Source organism: Pinus tabuliformis, chromosome 7 (genome assembly GCF_031772625.1).
Source record: "Pinus tabuliformis cultivar Carrire ecotype Pingquan chromosome 7, CPIR1, whole genome shotgun sequence".
Classification (NCBI taxonomy): domain Eukaryota; kingdom Viridiplantae; phylum Streptophyta; class Pinopsida; order Pinales; family Pinaceae; genus Pinus; species Pinus tabuliformis.
In genome coordinates, this window is record NC_142293.1 from 1,520,246,544 (window position 1) to 1,520,270,374 (window position 23,831).

At 34.1% G+C, this 23,831-nt stretch overlaps 1 pseudogene across 1 annotated transcript; it reads left to right on the forward strand.

Annotated features, from left to right (window-relative positions):
* The first annotated feature begins 7,260 nt into the window (after positions 1-7,260).
* LOC149253622 (putative glutamate carboxypeptidase LAMP1) lies at positions 7,261-22,546 on the forward strand (annotated as a pseudogene). The gene is made up of 14 exons (XR_016265475.1): positions 7,261-8,352; positions 9,027-9,094; positions 9,283-9,364; positions 9,456-9,547; positions 10,108-10,260; positions 10,364-10,438; positions 10,885-10,993; positions 11,094-11,177; positions 11,416-11,504; positions 12,171-12,299; positions 12,408-12,508; positions 12,624-12,672; positions 13,495-13,792; positions 22,026-22,546. The product of XR_016265475.1 is annotated as a putative glutamate carboxypeptidase LAMP1 (transcript).
* Positions 22,547-23,831: the final 1,285 nt, after the last annotated feature.

Below are 23,831 nucleotides of genomic sequence, written 5' to 3' on the forward strand. Positions count from 1 at the left end.
AACTCTAAGATTACAACTTTAAGCTTCTAAGATTACATACTCCAAAATTCTAAAATTACAAAAACTTCTAGATTACAAATGGAGGAGATTGTACTCCTATTTATACAATGGGATGAGTAACAAACTCATAATGATCATCCACAAATCTACTTTCCCATTATTACAAAATATGATCCCACAAATCTCTCAAGCATTTTAACTACTTTCCCATTATTACAAAATATGATCCCTTTGAATCCTCCATAAATCTCTCACATATCTTGGATAACATATGCCAACCAAACCCTCCATGATCTTCTCCTTAGGAATTGGATAATATATGCCAACCAAATCCTCCATGATTTTCTCCTTAGGAATAGGATAAGATATGCCAATCAAATCCTCCATGATTTTCTCCTTAGGAATAGGATAAGATATGCCAACCAAATTCTCCATGATTTTCTCCTTAGGAATAGGCTTGCATAATTATCTCCTTAATATGGTGGAGGAGATCTAACAATTGTTTGAGATCTATGATTCCCTTACAAGAACATATTCTACAAGATCTCTTCCAAAATTAGATCATCTAATTAGAACTTTAAAGCGGAGATGAAGTAAACCTAGATCTAATCATTGTATGAGATCTTATGGTTCTTTTACAAAAACACTTTCAAATAAGATCCTTCCAATATTAGAACATTTAATAAAACTTGAAAGCTGAAATCAAACAAAAACATAAAGTAAATTATAAACAAATAAGCATGCAAGTGAGGCCATGGGGGCCCTCCATAACTCCACAAGCACACCACTTCAATGGAGACTCAGATGCGGAAGCAAAATTGAAGTATGATCCTTTATTTCAGAATCTCCATTACAAACCAACTCTAAGATTACAACTCTAAGCTTCTAAGATTACATACTCCAGAATTCTAAAATTACAAAAACTTCCAAATAACAAATGGAGGAGATTGTACTCCTATTTATACAATGGGATGAGTAACAAACTCATAATGATCATCCACAAATATACTTTCCCATTATTACAAAATATGATCCCACAAATCTCTCAAGCATTTTAACTACTTTCCCATTATTACAAAATATGATCCCTTTGAATCCTCTATAAATCACTCACATATCTTGGATAAGATATGCCAACCAAATCCTCCATGATCTTCTCCTTAGGAATTGGATAAGATATGCCAACCAAATCCTCCATGATTTTCTCCTTAGGAATAGGATAAGATATGCCAATCAAATCCTCCATGATTTTCTCCTTACGAACAGGATAAGATATGCCAACCAAATTCTCCATGATTTTCTCCTTAGGAATAGGCTTGCATAATTATCTCCTTAATATGGTGGAGGAGATATTAATTCTTCACATATTTCCTACACATCACAAAACTCACATATTCTTGAGATATATATAAAAATATGTATATTTTCTAATATTTAATCACAAATTCACTTGTAATACAAAAATGAATAAAATGGAAAATAATAAGGTGAAACCCAAATGTATTTATGAAAATGATATGATAAAAGATTAATGGGATGATGAAATGTAAGGAATAGTGAAGAAAAAGGTGGATGAAAATATGACATTTCTGAGTCCCAACAAATATTAAGTGATATAAAATTCACTTGTCTTCTCTTTCTTTCCTTTATTCCTCTTAACCTTGTGTCACCCCCCTACAAGATGGTCAACACGAACCATTGTCAAATCATTATAAGTCACCTATGTTGGACATTCTTTGTTAGAATCTGAGCTTTCTAAAATATGTACTCTATTTATGCCCACCATCTCATTTTTATTTTTTATTTTTTATTTTTTATTATTATTATTTTGACCATCTCTTCATGTCATTCCTATGCATGGATTGGTTCTATTTCTAAGTTTTTTAGCACATGAGATGCATGTTCATCATGAACCTAGGTATTTCTATCTTCTTGTTTTGAAAAAATCTTCTGTATTTCCACTTCCTCCTCCGAAAAAATAGGATTAAAAAGTTGGCAACCTTTTTTCGTAGTGGCATACACCTTTTCTTTTTTGGTGGCTTTTTCACCAAGGGGAATGAGTCCTAAGGATGACCTTTTTGAAAACATGTTGAACATCTAAATGCCATGTTTTGATAGTCAAGAATTAGAATCCATTGGAAGGATTTATGTTTCAGCAAGATATCATCAGGTAGACCCTTCCATAGGTTTATTTCTGCACATATACGGGAAAAGGTGAATAAATATTTCTCTATTCTTTGAGCATCCATCTTTTTAAAGTAACCGAAACTGTTCCCAACACCCTCTAAAACCTTATAATGCCAAAAGGGAAGAGTGAGATTTGGCAACCTTACCTAGACTGTCATCTTTGTTAGCACCATTGTCGAAGAATCAAATTATGGAAACCAAAGGGTCATGAAAACCCTTGACCTTCCTAAGAACCAAGACCCTTCCTTCAAAACTTTCTCTAGATCTTCCTTGGAATCAAACTGAATAATGAAAAAACCTTTTGAACCAAGGAAAATATCACAATTTTTTTACCATGTCATAAAAACCCATTGTTGCAAAGCTTCAGACTTTGGCCACAAATGGTTAAATCTACAAATTACATCCTTTGATTAAAGAACTGAAAATAGTTGATTAATCTATTTTGCATTTACTTCCAGAGTTGACACTTATTATTATGATTGTTCAACAATATAAGGTCCTAGACTCAACTGTGGTTATTCCATTGTAACCAAACCTTGGGCCCCGAACCATATCCTTGTAAAAAAACTAAAGTAGTTGGGTTCCTAGAGCCAGAAGCACCTCAACACAACCTCAAAGGCAATACAATAGTGGAGTTCTTAGTTGTACCATAATTACACATCTAAAAATAACATGGAGTTTCTTCCATTCACATAGAACTTGTTACATGGCTACTGGGATCCCTAGTTGTTCCTCTAATATATACATTAGATCTACCACATATTCCTCTTCCAAGACCCAAAATGGGATCAAGATCTATTTTAGAGCCTTTGCAAAATTATAGAAGACTTTCACCTTATTTTGATTAATCTCGACCAGATTTGGTTATTTTGTATTTCCCACTAACCCCAACAGAGGAGAACAGTGAGACTTTTTAATTAGATATGTTATGGTATGAGGGTAACTAAGGGAAAAAGCATGAATATTTGAACATGTGAGCCTTAAGAGCCAAAGGGAATGACCTAACCAACGAATGTCAACCCATAAACTTGCGTGAGAACAAAAAAATCTAAAAAATTGATTAATTTTTTTTTATGTTTTGGCATAAACAACATAAGTCTACCCCTACATAAGAAATCATCTCTTATCCATGCCACCAAATGAGGGATTCAAAAGACAGTAAGAGGAAGAGGGAGGCAGAAACCAAACCATTGTATGAATCCTACCTAGCTGCCATTGACGAACAAAGCAAGTGCTTGTGAAACCTCCAATCTGGGAGAGGAAGGGTTGTAGCACATTGTAATTGAGTTGAGGTGCATCGAAGAGTGAATGGGATGTGCTATGGTGAGTGGAAAGCCTATTTGTAAAGTGCATGAGGCCGAGCTGCAAATCAAACAACTTGATATTGGCTTCTTGTTGAGAGAGTGCACACTCATTCTGGTAGATGGAGCAAATCAAGAAGGTGACAAGTTGAGCTTATGGTTATGTGTTTGGGACCCCATAATTCATAGTCCTTAGGAGGGTTCAACCAGCGAGGGATAAGAAATTAGCTCACAATCTACGACCAAAAGTTCATTCACTCATCATCTAGGTTCCTTTGTGGTTTTATTAGCTCTATGGAAGGTATGGAGATTTAATTTCTCCTCTAGATTGTTGGTTTATGTTAGGAAGCTCCCCAAGAGCATAATTCACTCTCTAAAACCTTGGTTGTTATCTAGAAATGGTAATTACACTCAATATTATTTCAGTGGTTGGTTTTCTGAGTCTCATGGGGTTAAGTGTTGGTTCGAGGTGTCCTCCTGGAGGGCTCTAGGGCACCTTGCTTGTCTGGTAGTTTGTGTGCAAATTTGGAATTGGTGTCTCTTTGGTATTGTTACTTTTTGGTGAGGGGGGAAGAACCCCTTGGAGTGCTTTCACCCAAGCTAGAAACCTAGGGGGTCGTCGCCTAGGCCAATGTACATGTCTTATTAGACTCGTGCAGTGGATCTGTGGAGGTGTTTTTGTTCCCTCTATTGTGGGTACATGGCATTCAAATTATGTTGGGAGGTGGTGTAGGTAGGAGTACTCTCACTTACGTGGTTGCAACCTCATGTGTTTTTTCGGTGCTTCCTATAGGCGGGGAGTTGTTGCAGATTGTATTCTCCTTTGCAAGTGTGCTTGGATGCAAGGTTGTCATGTCACAACAACTTGGGCGAGTGAGGAGAGGGATGAGGGATCGAGGTCAATGTGGTAGGTAGCATTTGGGGGACCCCAACCTTGGGGAGGTAGTGGACCCTCATCCCCTCTAACCACCTGACTGTGAACCTCAACGCCCCTCGCCCCTCTCGAGTCTATGGATCATCAATGATGTCACATTACTTAGCCCTTGGAGTAGCTTAACAGGGACTCCTTTGAGAACCATAATGGATTTATCAGTCATATGAATGTGATTCACGATAATTAGCGGTAGCTGCATGACAAATTGGTCATTGTTCAAAGAGGACAATAGCGGATCCAAGAGAAGTTGGAATGGCTTGAAGGTAGAATTAAACATATGAAATCTCATGTACACTATGACTACAAGCCTCCCCAGACCATCCTTCTCCTATTACTTCTTCAAATATTTGAATTATTTTTTGTTGTATTTTGATTGTGTATATTTTCTTGTACTATCTGCTTATCAAGTCGTGGATAATAAAAAAATTTAAGGAACTAGCGTCATGTTAAAGGATATATCTAATGAGCAATAAATATGGTAGAAATGAGGCTAATAAACTTTTGAGCTTTTGTAACCAAAGATATTATCTTTTTTATTAATGAAACTATCTAACTTTAAAAAACAAAAAAAAACTTTTAATAATATTATTAAATCAAATTTAATAAAAATAATGAAATAAAAAAAAAAATTAATAAAAACAAATAATAATATAAAAATAGTAAAATAATAAAATTATTTTAAAAAAAATATTTAATAAAAAAATAATAATCATAAAAATTATGTTGAGAAAAAAGAATATTACGAGCCCCGAAAGGGCAATACCTATTTCGCTGCTAATTTCCTGTTAATTTGCCAAAAAATATTTAACTAGTTTTAATTATTGTAAAAAGCAATTTATTAAGTTAAACGTTTTAGTTGCTATAATAGCGGTCGAGTGCTTAATTTATTAAAAATTTCGATATAAGTTTTATAATGTTTGTGGAAAAGGAACTTAGTAAATTATTTTTTAACTTTTTTCAATGAATTTTTAAATTTGGATAGTTTAATTATTAAATCAAATGGTTTTTTATTTGTTTTTTTTCTAATTATTTTTTCTTAAAATAATAGAGATTTTAAAATCATAAGTTGTTTAATTTACACATTTTAAGTATTTGGATTTTTTTTTAAGATATTCAATTTGTTTATATATTAAAAAATAGAAAATAAAATATTGAAAATTTTATCAATACTATATTCACATCCATTTTTTTAGACATTGTATTTATTAGTTTCCATTTTATGTGATTACATTCCTATTTATCCTTATATGCATCACACTCGTTTTTTGGAATATGGAAAGTGTTGAGATTTTAACTTTAAATTGAGATTAGCTATTAAGTTTATTTTTTTGATAAAGTAAATGTATTTTTGAATAAATGTCATAAGAAAGGGTGTTGTCATGGATTGATGGATAGCTTTCTATATTTCTATTTAAGTTAGTGTTGACGGTGTTGGAGCTGCCAACATTCAGGGGATCTCCCTGATATGTGGTCCCAATTAGACTTCACACCATTTGGCATGAAAGCCCCATCTGAAATATGGCCTAGTTACCAGTTTGTTAAAGATTTTCCTTAGCTCTAACTGTCAGCAAGAGAGGAACGTAGTTGTGCCTTCGAAAAGTAAGTAAGTGTGTCTAGTGAGTGTTCGGTTGTAGGTGTGTCAAGGTTCTTCTACTGCAGAGAGGAAGGAAAGTGAGCCCCTAAGAGAGAGGTAATAATACCTCTTGTAGAAACACAAACAAGCAAGAGATATTTGTCTAACATCCAACGGAATAATCTACAAAGATGTGACATGCATTGCAATCATTATAACACATTCTCAATATGATGAGCACTAAAATAACCGAAATGGTTTAACTATTTTAGGACAGGTGAAAACAAACATGAATCATAAACATTCAAAGAATAGTGTTACAAACATTCATAATCCATTCATGAAAAACATGTTGACCATCACGCTTCATATATTAAGTAAAAGTCTTAGGACACATGTATACATCAGCACCACTTGCTCCAATAATGGAGTGTCGAAGCCAACACTTGCTCCTTAAAAGAACTAGCTTGTCTCTCTAATGCCTTGTAGGGGGAGCCAAGTTGAAAAGTCCTTTTCCTTATACAATGAGGGTGTATATATAACCAATGGGGTGACACTTCACCTCCTTGTGACTCTTTGACTATCCTCATGACCTTTCGACTTCCTATGATTTTTTAACTTTACACGGCTATTCATATTATGTATGTGTCCTATGGACTTCCACTTCACAATACATTTTGACTAGATGTTTACATAATCCACAATAGTGATGTGGCATATGACACCTCATGAAATGACATGAAATGACACTACTGACAAGGACTGCATGGTGACATGGAAATGTCAAGCCATTATTGCTTCTTCTTGTTATGTGTCTTCTTGAGTATGCGTTTTTTTCCACCAAGGCAATAAAATAGAGAATTTGAGAAACATACCCAAAATATTCCATATGATCATCTTAAGTGTCCTGAATATAAGAATGTTCAAGAGATAAGCACCATAAATTTTAGAGAATTTGAGGATCATGTAATATTTGACATTTTACAGGCATTAAAATAGAGAATTTGAAAATCTTATCCAATTCAAAATATTTGTTGTAATAACGTGAACGTTTTAATATAAGGCTATTTGACAACAAATAAACCCCATAATATTTGAGAATCTTATCCAAAATATTCATTGTAATAACGTGAACGTTTTAATATAAGGCTGTTTGACAACAAATAAAGTCCATATATTTACGTCGTAAGGCGTTCCCTCTGAAATCAACTCCCCCAATTGCCACCGTGTCCTTGTTTAAGCCATCAGATTAGATGTTAGACGATTGAAACGTTCCAGAGCCTTGGATGTAGTTTAGGTTAGTTTTTTATATTTTTTCGGCACAGTTTTTCTCGGTGCTTCAAATCGCCGCACTCCAGATTCCAATCCATCTTCATCCAGATGGACTCTGCACCGTTCCAAGCTGTTCTGCGGGATATATACCGCCTTTCTCCTTGCTGCAGCCATGCTCATCCCCTTCAGTACTCGAATACGCGAAATACCCATCAAGGCCAAGACCACCATCAGCGCTGAGGACTATCACAGACTGTTCTTGAAGATGGGATGCAACGACACCATAGCTCAACATCTCAAGGTCATCACCCAAGAACCCCATGTGGTCGGCACCCCTGAAAACTTTGCCACAATAGACTATGTTCTCTCCACTTTTCAGAATTCTGGTCTGGATGCTCATTAAACAGATTATGAAGTTCTGCTGACTTATCCTCTATCAAGGTCTTTATCCCTCACATTACCGCAGGGGGAGGTCATCCAGCTAAAACTGAAGGAGCAGGAAATAGAAAGTGATCCTTCCACCAAAAACGCCAAAGTCATTCCCACCTTTCATTCTTACTCTCCATCCGCAGACATTTCTGCAGAAGTGGTGTTTGTCAACTATGGCAATAGAGGACTACTCCACTCTCAGAGACATGGGATTGGATGCTAAAGGTGCCATTGTTATCGCAAAATATGGAAAAAGTTTCAGAGGAGATATCGTAGAGATTGCTGCAGGAGCTGGAGCAGTTGGAGTTATGATATATTCTGATCCTCGAGACTATGGAGGGAACAGAACACAAGGATACTATCCAGACTCTAGATGGTTACCTCCATCTGGAGTTCAACGAGGTTCTATTTATCAAGAAATTGGGGATCCTCTAATGCCCGGTTAGCCCAGTCTCCCTAATTCAGAACGCTTATCAGTAGATGATCCCAGGACTAAACTGCCTACGATTCCATCGATTCCAATATCAGCGGAGGATGCCACAACCATAATGAAGTCGCTTGGTGGCCCTGTTGCTCCTGTTGATTGGCATGGTGCTCTGGACTTGCCTGCATATCGCCTTGGTGGGGGACCAAGCATTCTCAATCTTCATTACAAGGTAAGCATGCCCATCTTTATTCAATCTAACCCTGCATCCCTTCTGTAGCCCCAAAATCATACATCTTAGTTTTCCACAATAAGGATTTTACGCAACTTCTTGCTTCAAACCCCCTAAAAAGACACGATGAATCCTCCCAATTGGAAGATCTTGCTTCTGTTTCAAACCAGCGGGCAGGGGACAAGCACTACCCCGTTTTTGTCCGAGGATTGAATTTGAAACTGCTGGGAAGAGTTGCTCAAACCGCATCTCCTTAAAAACTAGCTTCTGTTTCAAATATTTTTTTCCTGCACGGAAAGAACCCAAATTTTAGCCGGGAATGCACCAATATGATTTTTCCAGACAGAAAGCTACCAAATATAATAATCTCTTACCAATTTACGGCATTAGTTTAGGACATATGTAGTGATATGTGCATATTTCATAACCAGTTAGAAGCATGGTGTTTAGCACTCTCCTTACAGTACATTTTATATTTGGGTGAGAAGCTATGAAATCTATACTTATTTTTCTTTAATGGAAATCTTACATTCTGGTGATTTTAGATCAAATTCACACTATATAACAGCTGTCTTTCCTCTCATGTAATGTTGTTTGCAATTAATCTGAATACCTTTTGTAGTTCTGATACAAGGCAGAGATCCTTACATATTGATGTTTGATTGTAATTTCAGTCAAATCATACCATTGCCCCAATTCGAGATGTATTTGGACTCATAAAAGGTTCGGAGGAGCCTAACAGGTATGGATCACCTTCTGGGACTTTAACTTCATGAGTGTATCAATGCATGTCCATTCATGGAGCGTATTTTAATGCTGAAACAATGGTTAATATCATCTAACTCCTGTTGCAAGTCTTCACTAAATATATTACAGCTTGAAATACTGTAGCTATTGATATAAGAAAAAGATATCTTTGGTGATAAGCAGGTATGTTTTGCTGGGTAACCACTGCGATGCATGGACTTTTGGTGCCTGTGACCCGAATAGCGGAACTGCAAACCTTCTGGAAGTCTGAATCATTGCTAGCTTAATCCCCCTTCTTTTCTAACCTATTTCTATTCGTAAAGATATCCAAGTTAACCACTCTGTGTCTTGTTCAGATATCTCAGAGACTAGGGAAGTTGCTAAAACAGGGTTGGCAGCCAAAGAGAAGTATATTATTGTGTAACTGGATGCAGAGGAATATGCATTGGTAAGAACTTCTATTTACTTTATGAAGAGTGGAGGAATATGATGTTCTGGCAATCGGTATTTCATCCCAATTATGTTCTGGGGCTCTGTTTTTGACAGTTATCTGATCCATGAATAAATATGGTAGTTTAGATTAAGATAGAGGAGGTATGTGTCAAGGATATCCATTTGGGATTTCAAAAATATAATTATAGCTACTCATTGTACCAAGAGAAGAGTCTATATCGATGGGTAAGTTTAACTAGTCTCTAGTAGTAGTAATATTACTACTACTAAATATTTGTTTAATTATGGATTAGCTGTAGGTAAATTCCCCACAGAGTTCACTTTGATATATATATATATATATATATATATATATATATATATATATATATATATATATATATATATATATATATATATATATATATATATATATATATATATATATCCAGATTAATCCAAAAAAGTTCTGAAAATTTTACTACTTTTCTCTTTCTATGTTAAATAAATGTGATTAACACAAAACTTAGAATCTTTCTGAGATATATGCTATTTATCAACCAATAAAAATTGCAGATTGGATCCACGGAATGGGTGGAGCAGAACTATGATTTACTGTTCTCATCAGCCGTGGCATATCTCAATGTTGATGAGGCTGTCAAGGGCCCGGGGTTTAAACTTCAATCAACACCCCAACTTGACGATTTTATTCAGGATATAGCTAAAGAGGTCAGTTGGATATTTTATTCAAGTGGGTCTATTCTACTTTCCACTGTCAGTAAAATACTGATCGTTATACTTTGAATTGATTATTATACTCTGATTTGCAAAGGTGGAAGATCCAGACAATCCTGGAAAGACAATCTATGAATCATGGGCTTCTTCCAGCCAAGATTCCCGTCCTCCTGTAAGTGTTCATGTTTTGTTTCATTACCTTATCCTTCAATTAATGATATGATAAGTAAGATTACATCTCACTGGTTTTAAATTAATATGATTAATCTGATTCTGATTAATCTTGGCTTCTTCCAGCCAAGATTCCCATCCTTCTGTAAGTCCTCATGTTTTGTTTCATGACTTTATGCTTCAATTAATGATAAGGATAAGTAAGATTACATCTCATTGATTTTAAATCAATATGGTTAATCTGATTCCCTATCAGAAGGAAATTTGGCAAATATTAAGTACCACACAGTAAGTCAATGATTAGTTTTGGTTTACTCTCTTTTCATCTGGTCAAATTGAACATCACATTATTCTCATCGGATTTGACTACATGGTGTTTAATATTTTCCCATAAAAATCGGGTATTGTTGTAAATTGCCAATAAAATTTGGGTATTGCTGTAAAGAGCTTACTAAATTTCCATCTCAAATTAAAAGGTTAGGTGGAGGGGGATCCGATTATGCCCCATTTGTGCAGCATGCCGGAATTCCAGGCACTGACTTCACCTTTGGAGAAGGTAAAGAAATCACAGTCATAGAATACAGGAAATTGAAATTAAATACAAATAGAGAGATCAACAAGTTATTGTACTTATTTCTACAATGTATTGATGATAGACTTTCCGGCATATCATTCTCTGTATGATGGTTACATGTGGATGGCAAAATATGGCGACCCGCATTTTCATAGGCATGTTGCACGTAAGTACATTGTCAACGTTCCATACATTGCCCTCTGGCAAGGAATATCAGCCATACACAAGTTGTGTGGATCCAAAGGCTTATAGGTTGCAGTAACATACATCCCACAGCACAACCTGTAAAGTCTTAGTATATGTGCAATTTGTTCATGGCAGAAATCCCTAGCCCCTTTGAAGATGGTCGGAGAGTTAAATTTAATGATTATAATTAAACATTTGATTTTCTACCTATTGTCCAGTGGGATCAATGTGGGGTCTAACAGCGCTCAAGCTAGCGGATGCAAAGGTTCTCCCTTTCAACTATACAACGTATGCCGACAATCTGCAGGTAGGAAAGGTAGACACGAAGCAAGGTGCATCGGCAGAGCTTAACTGTGATTCTAATGTATCCACATACAACTGTCCCAATTACAGGCCAAATATGTCAAAGAATTTTCAATGGATTTTCAAAATTTGCATCTTTTGATACTAATTTGCCAAGTATAAGCAGTTGATTTATAGCATATGGTATCAATTAGAATTAGACTGAACAAAACTTCCTACTATCAATTAGAAAAGAGTTAACAAACACTTTGTTGCCATTTATGTTCAGAACAGCAGATGAATTTATGTTAGGTTTAGATTTTATTTATTTAAAATGAAAAACTTAACATGAATTTTTGTTGGTTTTTTAATGTATTTGTTTATAAAAAAGACAAATTCTTCATTTAAACTAAAATATTAAAAAACCAGCAAAAATTCATGTTAAGTTTTTCATTTTAAGTAAATAAAATCTAAACCTAACATAAATTCATCTGCTATTCTGAACATAAATGGCAGCAAATGTTTGTTAACTCTTTTCTAATTGATAGTAGGAAGTTTTGTTCAGTCTAATTCTAATTGATACCATATGCTATAAATCAACTGCTTATACTTGGCAAATTAGTATCAGAAGATGCAAATTTTGAAAATCCATCGAAAATTCTTTGACATATTTGGCCTGTAATTGGGACAGTTGTATGTGGATACATTAGAATCACAGTTAAGCTCTGCTGATGCACCTTGCTTCGTGTCTACAAATCCATTGCGTAAGTCCATTACTGAGCTCAGAAAAGCTGCGTTGCAGATTAAGAAAAAAGCACAGGTTTGGTTTCTTCTTCAAAACCCCTACAAGAGATACAAAGGCCTTTAAATTTTTGGATGGTAATTGATTAGGTACAACTTTATAATGCTCTAAATTCAAGAACTGGAGGCTCTTGAGGATGAAAGTGCAGAGCTGAGGAGCTTGAATGACCATCTTGTAATGGCAGAGCGTGCATTTATAGACGCAGATGGGCTGCCTGGTTCGCCTTGGTATAAGCACTTGGTAAAGGACATATGTTCAAAATATATGATTGTTGTGTTTGTGATGTTTCTTAAATGCAAGGTTATTAAAACAGAGTTGCACATATGTTTGGCTCGCATGCAGGTATATGGGCCGTCTTAAATCAACAAGTATGGGACAACAGCGTTTCCTGGTATAAGTGACTTGCTTGCGCTTGTAGCAGGTGATGAGGCCAATCATAGTGGTGATGGGTGGGCTGGTGTACAACACCAAATATGGAGGGTGTCAAGAGCAATCAGCCGTGTAGCTCTGGTCATTCATGGGGAGCTCAGTTGATTTGGTCATTTTCAAGCTGTTATGAGTTGAGTCTCTATTCAAAATGTTCCCAGGGGGGTAAACAAAGGCAATGGCACATGAGATGCCATAAGGCCAGTGGGATTGATACCATAAGGCCCATCATCATGTTAGCTTAGGAACTAACAAAATGAGAGTAAAACTACGTATCTCTGGTTTTCGATAAATCATCAGGTTAGATGGGGCACTGGGGCAAACAAGATCAGAGTAAAACTATGTCTCTAGTTTTCCTTATGTATGGTTTAGTACGTCATAAACAAGAAAGCTATTAAAATTGTAATCAGCATATTATAAGGTTACAATAATTAGAATCAAGCTAACGATCTTGTGTTGTCATTTTGTAATATCCCAGCATTATCATCATAAATATATTGCCTTGTTTTCCCTGACAACCAACAATCAGAATATTAATTTATGATGGAGAGAGATTTTTACATATGCAAAACAATTATGGTTGCAAGTGACTTGCGTAAATTATTTCTCACAAAAAGGATCCGCTACTACCTAACATTTTTACGCCGTAAGGCGTTTCCCTCTGAAATCAACTCCCCCAATTGCCACCGTGTCCTTGTTTGAGCCATCAGATTAGATGTTAGACGATTGAAATGTTCCAGAGCGTTGGATGTAGTTTAGGTTAGTTTTTTATATTTTTTCGGCACAGTTTTTCTCGCTGCTTCAAATCGCCACACAGTTTTTCTGGCTGCTTCAAATCTCCCTGAGCAGGCAGCGTCTCTCGGGATTTCTTACTAACGTTCTTTCTTTTAATAGCGTCATTAGCCTGTTCATTGCAGATGGAAGATTGAGAGAGGCTGCTGAAGTTTTTCATCAAATGTTAAAACTAAAGGCTTCACCCAATGAGAATACATACAAAACACTGGGCATTCTTCTGAAGAGAGGAGGCATTCCAAGGGATACAGTAGAGCAGCTCGATGTTGCACGTAAAAGTGGGCTTCCACATGGTATAAAGGTCTTCCTTATTTATTCATAATCTTTGAATTTCAATTACATCATTGTTCTCATCCTTTGTCAAATGTTCATCAAGCAATGTCAGAAGACAATATTGGCATCCATCAAGGACCTTAGGATAAACCTTATGAACTGAAAGCACTTGGTAATATGAATAGATGATCTAGCCATTTGTTGATGATAACAAATAAACACCGGTAAAGAAACAAAATTGTATAAAAATTTGACTTCTTTCTTCTATGCTGTTGTTTCTTATGTCATTTGCATAAAATTTTGACTTCTTTCTTCTATGCTATTGTTTTTTATATCATTGCCTTATGGCGTTTCCTTTGCAACATGTGGTGCAAATGCTAGTTTAAACTATTTGAATAATAATATGCATTGATTATATAATACAGTAATCTGTGGTGAGACGGTTGGGTTAGTTGGGTGAAACCCATGAAGTTAGGGTTTAAATAATATTGAGTAAATTAGCTTAACCATATTTATTAAAGTAAATATGCTTGATATATATCATATCAATCACATTTTCCAATGTGATTGATATACGCCAAAAGGCTTATATCAACCACATTAATAATTATTATAGGTATTTAAGATTATTAATAATTATATAAATAACCATATAGAATTATTAATAACTATATAAATAACCATATAGAATTATTAATAACTATATAAATAGTAACAACCAGATTATTTATATATATTATTGTATAAATATTATATTAATATTACAATAATTATATAAACTCCTAATATATATTAATTAATAATAAGAATAGCTTATAATAATATTAGATTATTTTTATATTATTTAAATAACCTAATAATATAAAATCATAAAAAACAATAATAATAATAATAATAATTGATTATAATATTATATTATTATAATAATATACAAATATAATTATAATTATTTTTATTATGATTATTATTATTATTATTATATATTCAATATTATTATAATAAGAACAATAAAGACCAATTACTTATTATTTATGATAATTAATAATTATACAAATAATAGCACCTATATTCTTATATATTTATGATTATTATATTAATAATATTATAATAATATAAACTCATAATAATATTAGTATTATTAATTATTATTATTATTATTATTCTTAGGCTTTAGTATTTTTAATCTTTATCTTAGCGTTTGTATACATAGGGTTAATTATTATCATTATTTAGGATTATTGATGATGATGATGATGGTTAATGTCCACTGAGACCAAACATTGGTCTATCGGACCTAAAGAAACAAATTATTTAGTTTGATTTAAGATTTTATTCCTATGCTCAAAAAGCTTCGAGAGAAGCCTCCCAAGCTCACTATAATTTTGACATTGTAAAAGGCTAGGGAGGTCAGTATTGTGACAAAGATTATGAAACTGAGATCTAATGTGGTTGTACGCAGGGCACTCTAAGAGGAATTGGTTTTCATCCTCGATGTTCTTATTCTCACAGAGATGGCAGATCCTTTCCATCCATGGTGTTCTAGGAACTGCCCAACAACCTATTTCACTATGGAGCTCATGAGAGTTCGTTCTAATCTTCACTATATTAATTTTCTTTTTTGAGCTAGTTAAAACAGAGAGATACTTTTGATCTTCTAGGGTAGGGTTGATGACCTTCTTATAATAACTTAATTTTCTTTTAGCTGTTAAATCTTTCTCACACCATATTTTTTCTTTGAACTTAGAAGTAACAATATTTTTAATGTTATTAATGTTTTGTAATGCATCATTCTCATTGATCTCCCAATGGTTTAACCAGGCACTCGTGTCTTTATACCACCCCTGATTTGGCCTTAGGTGGTTTTGTTTGGAATTTAAGGCTAGCTTAGGAAGTATGTGATCTCCTATGTTATTGAGCTTGTGCTTGTACAACAGAAGCCTAGTCATAGCTAGGCTCTCGATAGGGGAAAGACCTACTTCTATAAGGAGAATAGGATAGGTTGTATTGCTTTTAATTTTTAGGTTATACGTTATAAAGCGCTTCTGGATTTGCTCAATCTTTCTCTAGGATTCTCTAGAGATGCTGCAACCCCAAACCTCGCATCCATATAAGATAACAGGAGTGACTAAAGTTTCAAAGATGAACTTCTTTTTATCCCACATTACGAGGTTTGTCGTTTTACAATTATTTTCAAGACCAAAGTAAGCTTTCCACCCCCCATTAATCCGCTTCTCAATGCTATAGTTCCAGTTGAGTTTTTGATGAATATCAATTCCTAGGTACTTGTAAGAATACACTTTCTCCAAGTTATTATTGTCATACATAAAGTTAGCATAGGTGTCCTTCTTGGATTTGATAATCATAACTTTTGTTTTGTCAGTGTTAACAGTCATACCCTTGGTAGAGCAGAAATCCTTAAGAAGCCTAAGTTGCTTATCAAGATCAGATGGGCACCTTGCAAGGAGAACAATATCATCAGCTTAGAGAAGAAGGATGACGACTATCCCAACTAAGATTGTGCCAGCAAATCCTACTTCCTCTAAATAACCTTCGAGCTTGTCAATGTAAATACCAAATAGGGTAGGGGAGAGGGGGCAACCTTGCTTAACTCCGATATTACACTTAATATCTTTCGACCACCCCTCATTGCTCTTCAACTTGGCAATTCCGTTCTCATATAACCTTATAGTGGTAGCTCTCAACTTGAAAGGGACCTTTAACTCTTCTAATCTATTCCAAAGGTTGTTTCTAGGAACCATATTGAAAGTCTTTCTAAAGTACACAAAGCAACAAAAGAGATTGGATTTATCATTACAACATTCCTCCACAATGATCCTAAGCATAACAAGGTGGTCTGTTGTTGAGTGATGCCTTCTAAAACCCGCTTGGCCTTTAGCCCGCTTACCTTCACTTTCAAGCCATATGCTCAACTTCTTTTCCAAAATACTACCATATAACTTCGTTAAGAGAGGGCTGATCATAATTTTCTGATAATTAGATGGGTTATTTGTATCCCCACTTTTAAAAATAGGGATAATGAGGCTCTCAGTCCATAGCTTAAGGAACCCTTGCTTGATTACTTGATTGAAAAGCTTGTGGATGTGGGGGATGAGGACAGGGCCTCCAATCTTTAAGATTTCCGCCTAGTAACCTTCAACGTCCTTAGCTTTCCCATTAGCCAGACGTTTAACCCCAAAATCAATGTCTTCTAGAGAGAAAACTTCTTTCTTTGTGGGTAGGGTTTCAAAGTTATCCATGACATTTGGAGATTCATAATGCTTTTTAAGATATGAATTCCAATCGTGTAAAGCAATTTTATTATTATCTTTAGTTTTCCTAGTCAGAATCTGCCTCCAAAATTTCTTAGGAGCTACCTTAAAGAGGTGTAATAGATTCTCTTATCTTTTACGAATGTACTAACTCTTTTTCCTTTTAGTTAGGGCTTTGTATTTTTATCTTGTCCAATTTAAGAGATTCATCAACAACTTCCTTAATTGTCGTCGTCGCACTTTTACAATCTTTGTCATACCATGGGTTGGTTTTGCTATTTTTTTTATGATTTGAAACTTCAATTGAGAACTTGTTAATAGAATATGAGAGGGTTGTAGTAAAATTATGATAGAGGTTTTCTATGTTGTCTATACTAGATAAAGGAAGCAAATTAGTTTTTAATTCATTTAGAAAGAGATCATTTTTATTTCTATCAAAAATTGAGTTCTTTTGGCTATAGGGATTATTTTCTATGGGATCTCTATGCATGACAAAATTGAGAGTTATAAGTAAAGGCCTATGATCAGAGTTAGGCTCATGGTCATTTAAGATGTCAAAATTTATTATTTCATTGTATAAAGGGAGATCGGAAATAACATTGTCTACCACGCTGTTACCAAGCCCATGGATGTAGGTCATCTGGCTAGAATTGGGCCACTTCTTTAGACCATTGCAAATTATGAGATCCTAATCACTACAGAGCTTGACTAGCTCTGACCCAAACAAATTCTCCCCGAGGTCTTCAGAGCTCCTTTTGTACCTACTAGCTAGAGTAGGTCTTTGTCTAACCAAAGAGGATTAGGGTTGGAATGATTGCTTAGAATAATAGCTTGCTTGCTTGAAGTTCTAGCATTAAAGTCACCTATTAAAAGGATATTACCTTCATTCCTTAGGCTAGAAATATCATTCTCTAAACCATTGTAAGGACTATTTTTATCTAGATTCTTCTTCTTATAGAAGTTAGAATTGATGGGGGGGAATAACATATTGATATGTAGGTCTTTTTATTATTAATATCAATGATCTCTATCCAACTATATTGGTTGTAAGGGTCGTTTTTATAAATCCTAGCATGGGGGGCGATGTTCTTCTTACTGTAACAAGCTATTCCCCCAATGCCTCTATGGGAGGATCGCTTGTTCCAGGTAGACCAAAGCGTAAAACCATCTATGTTAGGGACCTTAGATTCTTCGTGCTCCCAAGTTTCAACAAGCAAAATAATATCAACATCATTTGAGATCCAGCTTAGCTTGGGGCCTCTGTTCCATTGAAAACCCTAGCAGTTCCAAGAAAGAATCCTGAGCATATTGAATTGCTATTTAGTACTATCTTTTTGGTTTCTATCTCGAATAAAGGCTTTTCTATTTCTGATTATTGCCCATTTTCCTTCCTTTCTAGATTCTTTTACCTTTGAACCTCCTTTCTTAATTCTGCTTGATCTTCTGGAATGAGATCTTCATTTATAAATATTCTCGTTCCTTTTAGACTTGAGGTTTTACTAAGTATGTCATACTTATGATCAGTAGAGCTCACCTTTATTATGAATCAGTCTTCCTTTATTTTCAGTTAATTTTCCCAACCTTGTTGCTTCTGTGAGACACGTTGTTTCAATTTGTAATCTATTATGTAATTATGTCTGGGCTATGGGTAAAGTATCCTCATATACCTCTTCTTTTAAAATGAAGATTATAAGGTTCAAGGCCCTTTTGTTACACTCATGGTCTAATTCTATTAATTTTTTCATTTCATCTTTAATTGGTTTGATATATAATTTATCTACCACATTATTTAGGGTGAGGCGGCTATTAACTTTTTCTTCTAGTTATTTAATCATGTCTTTCATTTTAAGACTCTCTAAAGTATCAGCCTCTCCTTGCTGGGATGTTTGGTTAGTATCTTGGTTTTGTTTTTTTATAACCTGCAACCTAGTCTCCATTGCCTCCATTTTATTCTCCAATAGTTCTATTTTATTTTCTATTTGTTTTTGGATTGTGTTTTCAAGAGATGCAAATTTATTTTCCAGCATGGCTTCTAACTTTGTTTGTAGCTTGACTTCTCTTTCTTCTCTACGTTTCTCTAAAGAATCTATGTACTCATAAAGGCCTTGTAGAGTAACTGTGCTAGGTCTGTCTTTGGTAATCTTTGATAGCTGTGGCATACTTGAAACAAATATGTATTAGAAAAAGATAAGGAAAGTGTGCACTTGATATCAGCAAACCTGACTGTAGATCGTATGTGCCCACCGCAGCCCACAGACCTGATTAGATCTGGAATTTCAATGAAAATGGTCATGTCGAGTTTAGAAGATGCTTTCAACAGACCCAAGATCACCGAAGAGACCCTAATCAAATATATATATTATTTGAATGTGGATATAGTTTTGAATGCCGAGTAAAGATATAGATATATGGTGCCGAGTTCAGAACCACCGAGTATCAAATATGCGAGAATCAAATATGTCCAAGATCAAAGATCACTGAAGAATAGATATAGAAGGCCGAGTTCAGAATGTTGAATATAGATATAGATATAGGTTATTATATAGATATAGAATGCCAAGTATAGATATAGATATAGAATGCCGAGTTCAGAGCTGTCGAGTATCAAATATGGGAGAATTTCATAACCGAGTTCAGAATTCCAACGTCCAAGATCACCAGAGTATAGATATAGAATGCCGAGTTCATAATCAAGTATCAAATATGCAAGAATTTCAGAACCACCGAGTATCAAATATGTGAGAATTTCAAATCCAAGATCACCGAAGTATAGATATAGAATGCGAAGGTATATATATATATATATATATATATATATAGAGAGAGAGAGAGAGAGAGAGAGAGAGAGAGAGAGAGAGAGAGAGAGAGATATATATTATTTGAATGTCAAGTGCAGAACCAAAGCGAGCATATAGTTTGGAATGTCGAGATCAGAATAAATATAGAATGTCGAGTTTCAGAACCGCTGAGTACCAAATATGCGAGAATTTCAGAACCGAGTTGAATGTCGAGATCAGAATAGATATAGAATGTCAAGTTCAAATTCGCCGAGTATCAAATATGTGAGAATTTCATAACCGAGTTCAGAAATCCAAGATCACCGAAGTATAGATATAGAATGTCGAGTTCAGATATAGATATAGAATGTCGAGTTCAGAACTGTTGAATATCAAATATGCGAGAATTTCATAACTGAGTTCAGAAATCCAAGATCCAAGATCGCCGAAGTATAGATATAGAATGTCGAGTTCATAATCAAGTATCAAATATTCGAGAATTTCAAAACCGTTGAGTATCGAAAGCCGTCATAGATTAGGATTATTAATATTTAAATATTAACAACCAAATTATTTATATATATTACTGTATAAATATTATATTAATATTATAATAATTATAAAAACTCCTCATATATAATAATAAGAATAGCTCATAATAATATTAGATTATCATTATATTATTTAAATAATCTAATAATATAAAATTATAAAAAAAATAATAATAACAATTATATTGTATTATTATTATTATAATAATAATAATTGATTATGATATTATATTATTATTATACATTATAATAATATACAAATATAATTATTATTATAATATTATTAGGAGTTTATATTATTATTATAATATTTATATAATAATATATAGAAACAATTTGGTTGTTAATATTTATATAGTTATTAATAATATTTGATTATAATATTATTATTATTATATTATACAAATATAATTATTATTATAATAATAATATAATCAATATTATTATAATAAGAACAATAAAGACCAATTATTTATTATTTATGATAATTAATAACTATACAAATAATAGCAACTATATTCTTATATAATTATATATTTATGATTATTAAATTAATATTATTATAATAATATAAACTCATAATAATAATAATAATATTATTATTATTATTATTATTATTATTATTATTAGGCTTTAGTATTTTTAATATTATCTTAGAGTTTGTATACATAGGGTTAATTATTATGAGTATTTAGGATTATTAATAACTATATAAATATTAACAACGAGATTATTTCTATATGTTATTATGTAAGTATTATATTAATATTATAATAATAATATAAACTCCTAATATATAATAATTAATAATAAGAATAGCTCATAATAATATTAGATTATCATTATATTATTAAAATAATATAATAATATAAAATTATAAAAAAGATATTAACAATTATATTGTATAATAATAATAATAATAATAATAATATCTGATTATAACATTATAATAATATTATATTATTATAATAATATACAAATATAATTATTATTATATTTATAATAACGTAAATATGTTTCGGGTCCGCCAGCGTTAATCGTAATTGGCAATCTTTATTCATATTCATACATATAAGTGATCGGCGATCGCTTATCAGAGATCGGGCTTCGGGCTTCGGAGGAGGAGTAGCGCAGCATTGATAAGGAAGGCAGACCTGACGATTTATGAATGTGGGGGTATAATATTTGAGATCCGACAAGCTGATTGCAATTGCACATCAGTGAAGTCCCAAGATGCATATCAAATGCCCATTCGGAATCCGTCGATGCGATTTTATTATTGGAAAGTGCGCTTTTCAATAAAGGGGAAATATGATTGTTAAACGAATGTTTGCGGGTCTAAAAGCATAAATCAATTATAAATGAGAAACAAACGATTTATTGATTTCTTAAAGATTATCCTGCCTCCCTATGACAGCTCACTATTTATCGCAATCGGAGTTATAAAAAGGAAACAGCTAAAACATAACATTTGTGCCTCCTGAGATTTGCGATGCGACGTATCATTATGGCATTTAAGTATCACAATTTTGAAATTACGGAAATCATTAGTAGAGCAATTATGGTTGAATCCTTCAAGGTTTTCATCCATGGTAGCATAACATATTAAAACCCGAATAGTGTGTTAGCTTTGAATGAATTTTTCCTCTGTTACAGTCTTCTGTTTCTTTTTGCAGAGCAAGGCTGAATTCATCAATCGAGCAGAAATGTCGAAGAAATCAAAGAAAGTGAAGGTTCCCTCCATAATCAATGATGAACCAAAAAAGAGGGTATTCATATCTGATACTACCTACCTCGGTCTAGGAAAGGCTTCATGGGAAATCAAATATAATTTACTGGAAGCCGAGGACCCAGTAGAGATTGAAGAAGAAAGGGGAACAACAGATTCAAATGACAAGTCAGAGAATACTCTAAAAGATTTGGCCAGCTCTTTTCTTCACAGAATAGCCTCCTGCACCAAAATATTACCCTACAATGACTTGGTCAGATGGGTAATTGAAAGTATCAGCATAACTAACAGAGCATTCTTTACGGCTGATGGAAAGATGTTTGGGTCATTCAGGGTAGAAGATATCAAAAAGATGTACCATTTTCTGCAACCACAGAAGCATTACAATGCAGCATTTGTAGAAGCTTTCGCCAAGGAAAATGACCTGGAGTCAGACCCTATCAGGTAGTGGAGGCATTTCCCAAACAAACACAAGCACGAATCATCGGGTATGTACTCCGTAGACTCCTTAGCATCTCCTTACTACTATGTTGGTGCTATGATATGTAGACTCTTTGGAGTCACTGATTCAGCCAAGTTTTCTATAGAAATGGTGCCCTTAATGGAAGCGGAAGTTAACTCTTATATCATGGATTGGGCAACCATTATTTCTGATAAAATGGCCAATCAAATCCTTGATTACAGAAAAAACAGGTTGGTGACTACCCGGGTGTTATAAACATATTTGGGCACTACAAACCCAATCATATATGTCGATAAACCAAGGGCTCTTTAATTCCTAAAAGTGTTGTTTCATACCCTAAAGGATTATGGTCAAATGATTACATCATTTTCCAGAAGTTCCACCTGAAAAACTACTCAAAACTAGCCAAAACTGGACCATACTGGCTACTCCATGGTCAAGGTGCGATGCATACTGGTTGCTACACTAGCCAGGTGCGACGCGTGCTGAAAGAGCTTTCTGTGGGGTGCGATGAGTGAGAAGAGACAAATGGCAAAGATAGTTTGCTAAGTGGATGCTCATGGAATCTTCTAGAAACTTCTCCTATGACACTTGCCTCTCTGAATTCGCCCAGGGATGAGTAAGAGATCAAAGAAATATCCAAGTGGAACCAAGAACTATCAGTTAAATGACACTAATCAAAAACCCAGAGTTGCCTCATCCCCTTGCAAGACATCTATATATGGATCCCTCATCTGAGAGATCTAGAGGCTGGAATTTTGTAATTTGTAAGGAAGTGTTGTTGGTTTCTCTTGGAGACATTGTATTGTTGGGTGATCTTGATTTTCATGAGGTGAAGAGGGCTTTCATGCTGGAAGGATGATGTTGGATTAGACAGTAGGGTTGTAATCCTCTCTTCTACTATTAATAAAGTTATTTGAGTTTTCCTCCATATAATCTTGTATTTGTGAATCTCATTTATTTGTGAATGCAATTGTATGGTCAATGTATTTCTGATTCTGCATTGTTTATGGTGTTATGGATCTCTATGCTTTGATGGTGTTTTGTTGCTTTGCCTCTACAGGTAATCTCTAAAGCGGGACAAGTAGGAAAGGAGTGGCAAGCTCTATCAAGGGAGAGAGGAAACAAGCAAGGAGCCAAGCGAAAGATTCAGGTTGGTACTCTTTGCTTCTCTCTTATCTATCATACATAAAGGAAATCACAAGTGACTTTGATTGTTTGTTTCCAAGATAGCTACTCATCTTAGTGGGACTATCAGATCGAAAAGACA